Source organism: Ambystoma mexicanum, chromosome 12 (genome assembly GCF_040938575.1).
Source record: "Ambystoma mexicanum isolate Mex_15411 chromosome 12, UKY_AmexF1_1, whole genome shotgun sequence".
NCBI classification, from domain to species: Eukaryota; Metazoa; Chordata; class Amphibia; order Caudata; family Ambystomatidae; genus Ambystoma; species Ambystoma mexicanum.
The window spans coordinates 576,181,881-576,186,041 of record NC_090936.1 but is presented as its reverse complement, the minus strand read 5'-3'; positions in this window follow the sequence as shown (position 1 = coordinate 576,186,041).

The window sequence follows — 4,161 nt, the reverse complement described above, 5'->3', positions numbered from 1 at the left end:
CTTCCCCTGCAAAGACATGAAAACAAAGAAATGGAAACAGGCATTAGCACCATGGCACACAATGAGGGCTGAGAAGCAAGAGAACCAGTACTTGATTGACACATGTCCCACATGACTGAAACCCTCCCATGCATGCACCCTCACTGCGTATGAAGTGCAGGCAAATGGCACACACTGATGACACCAAGATGGAAGATGAACACATTTTCTGCATGCTGCCTGGCAGTGGCATCACACATTGGCCTGTGATTGCCAGGTGATACACACATGCCATCACACAGATGGCATGTACCATTGCTATTGAGTGAAGATGGAGAGGAGGGCAGCACCTATTCATTCAGTCCAGTCTCCGCATGTAATCGCTTTTCTACTTCTAACAGGTCAGATTTTTCACCTGGAGCTGCTAGTCTGAAATGGTCCAATTGCACAGGGACATGTGTGTACAAATGATATCCAGGTAACAAAGTCACTCCACTTTACCATAGCCATGTCAGACATGTGACTAGTGGACAGCGACATGCCTAGTGAAAGTGGTGGAATGCAAACAAACTGACTGAATGAACAGTGAAAAATAAGCAACTATGTTGTGGCAAGGTGACACTTCAAGGGCAACTGGCGTGCAGTTGGGCTAGATGTGTACTGTTGGCAGAAGGGATACTGCTATGGCCAAATGCAGCTGTGCAGGAAGTATTGCATGAAGCACATGGCTGACCCATACGACTCAGGCGCACACACTCTCACCTGGCACACAAACAGAAGCCCTCACACACACACCATGCACATGGATGACACACACATGCATGTGCACTCACCGGACAATGCCTCGTAATCAGCCAGATCTCCCACGCCTTGGATCTGTTCCTCCGTGACGTAGGTCCCAGCGACTGACTCATGTGGAGTGAGTTCCATGTCTACTACTGGAGACCCACCTCCAGTCACTAGAGCTGCGGCATGACTTGAGGCCAGCTTACTCTTTGCCCTGCGCTTTAGGTCATTCTAGCGCTTATAGCAATCATTGGCTGTGCGCCTCACGATTCCAAGGGCACTTACGATGTCCGCAACGGTCTGCCAGTGTGCCTGGCGTTGTGCAGGTGTGGTCTTGGATCCTGCAACAATGACCATCTCGTTGTCATGTCCGGACACATACTCGACAAGTGCATTCAGTTCGTCATCCGTGAAGCTGGGCTTCCTGGATGGGCCGGACTGTGTAGCCGTGTCTGGGGCATCAGCCTGTGCCGGACGAGCACTCTTCCTCTTCCGCTTGGAAGGTGGTGGTGATCCTGAGTGTCCTGCGCCGCTCTGGACACTAGGGGCAGGAGCCCTGGTGGACTCTGTATCAGGAGTGTGGGATTGCACACTCAGCATGGGAGTTGGTGCAGGCATTGGCTCTAGTGTGATGGTGTCAGGGGGAATGTCAGCAGCATGGACTAGGACCGACACTGTCCTGGCTGGGTGTGTGAGGGCTGGGGTGGATGGAGCCGCAGCTGCCCCTGCAGCCTCTCCGCCCTGCCTCCTTGGTGCAGCAGATGACCTTGCTGGCCCAGATGCACGTGGCATGGTGACATCAACGTGCACCAGCGCACGTGTCATAGGCCTGCTGACCTGGAAGTCAGCCATAGAGTCAGCCAGATCTGGTGCCACAATGGGCTGGTCCAACAAGGGCTGTGCATGGATGGTGTCAGCCACATCAGCCTCAACGGGAGGGGGCGTGGGGGGGTTATGGGTGCCCTTGACTGGTCCTCCACACATGGGGGGACAGGCTCACCCTGCAAGTAACGACCACGTCCCCTACCGGATCCACCACGGCCACCACTTGTGGCTCTTCCACCTTTGCCACCCTTACGGAATCCTCGCCTCCCAGCCATGGCACTGATGTAAATGTGCGTATGGGAGTGGCTGTAAACTATTGTCCGGGGCAATTGGGGGTCAAAGGGGTTGGGTACCAGATGGTAATTGTACCCTAGTGCTCTTGCAAGGCTGATTGTAACCCCTGGGGAACGATGACGGGTCACGCTACGCACAGGAGCCCCAAAAAAGGGAGATGACGTGCACGCAACCCCTCCTAGACCACGTGTGCAGAAAGAAAAACCTGCACTACGCTGTGGCACCCAGTAACACAAGAATGAACGTATGCGTGTCACAAGCAGCCTAGAATGACCTCTGAAGGGGTAGGCTACACACGGGGCAAGCACAGATGTTAGATACGTGCGTGACTCACCGTCTGCCTGGTAAACGAGCGTGTAAAAGGAGCACGTTTGGTTGGCAACACCCCCGCCAAAAGAAGATTTGTACGCTGTCTGAGGAGACAGGACAACAGTAGAAGGGAACACTGTTTGAGGGAACAGGCCCAGGTAAACCAGTAAAAGCGAAAAAAGAGAAAAAGCTGTCAGAGGTAACAGGGAATACGTACTTGAAACGCCGTGAAGTAAATCGCGTGTGAAACGACAAGAAGTACAGAATTCACCCACTCGCTCTCCACGAAAAGCACGTACAAGGAAAACGTGTTCTACACATACCTTTTATACAGGGCCACACGTCCAGCGTCACTTACGCGGCGTGTACGCGCTAGGGCCATTTCCACCAATTACACGCTTTGTCACTTCTGCGTGTAGGGACATTTCCACCAATTACACGCTTTGTCACTTCTGCGTGTGGGGCCATTTCCACCAATTACACGCTTTGTCACTTCTGCGTGTAGGGCCATTTCCACCAATTACACGCTTTGTCACTTCTGCGTGTAGGGCCATTTCCACCAATTACACGCTTTGTCACTTCTGCGTGTAGGGCCTTTTCCACCAATCACACGCAATTACACTCTGACGTGCAGTCTTTCCACGTGTGCTCTGTCATCACGTGCTGTGTGGGAAACACCCGTGCGGGTCACGTCACAGACGCGCTTACGCGCTGAGGGCCTTTCCTCGGTTTTCACGCTGACGTGCAGGATTTTCACGTGCAAAATCACTCCGTACCAAGCTGGCCACGCCTACGCACACGGAATACCACGCTCCTGCCCGGAAGGCCGAACTACTGCCCCCCAGAGCCCCGAGCACGCTCCCACCTGCTGCTGCCTGACTGCCTGCTGCCCCTGCACTGCTGGGGGGTGGGGGTGATAGGGGACATTGGTGGGGGCTTGGTGGAGGGTGCCCCTGCACTGCTGGGGGGTGGGGGTGATAGGGGACATGGGTGGGGGCCTGGTGGAGGGTGCCCCTGGTGGCTGGGGGGTGGGGGTGGTGGGAGACATGAGTGGGGGCCTGGTGGAGGGTGCCCCTGCACTGCTGGGGGGTGGGGGTGATAGGGGACATGGGTGGGGGCCTGGTGGAGGGTGCCCCTGCACTGCTGGGGGGTGGGGGTGTTGGGAGACATGGGTGGGGGCCTGGTGGAGGGTGCCCTTGGTGGCTGGGGGGTGGGGGTGATAGGGGACATGGGTGGGGGCCTGGTGGAGGGTGCCCCTGCACTGCTGGGGGGTGGGGGTGTTGGGAGACATGGGTGGGGGCCTGGTGGAGGGTGCCCCTGGTGGCTGGGGGGTGGGGGTGATAGGGGACATGGGTGGGGGCCTGGTGGAGGGTGCCCCTGCACTGCTGGGGGGTGGGGGTGATAGGGGACATGGGTGGGGGCCTGGTGGAGGGTGCCCCTGCACTGCTGGGGGGTGGGGGTGATAGGGGACATGGGTGGGGGCCTGGTGGAGGGTGCCCCTGGTGGCGGGGGGTGGGGGTGATAGGGGACATGGGTGGGGGCCTGGTGGAGGGTGCCCCTGCACTGCTGGGGGGTGGGGGTGATAGGAGACATGGGTGGGGGCCTGGTGGAGGGTGCCCCTGGTGGCTGGGGGGTGGGGGTGGTGGGAGACATGAGTGGGGGCCTGGTGGAGGGTGCCCCTGCGCTGCTGGGGGGTGGGGGTGTTGGGAGACTTGGGTGGGGGCCTGGTGGAGGGTGCCCCTGGTGGCTGGGGGGTGGGGGTGATAGGGGACATGGGTGGGGGCCTGGGGGAGGGTGCCCCTGCACTGCTGGGGGGTGGGGGTGATAGGGGACATGGGTGGGGGCCTGGTGGAGGGTGCCCCTGCACTGATGGGGGGTGGGGGTGATAGGAGACATGGGTGGGGGCCTGGTGGAGGGTGCCCCTGGTGGCTGGGGGGTGGGGGTGATAGGGGACATGGGTGGGGGCCT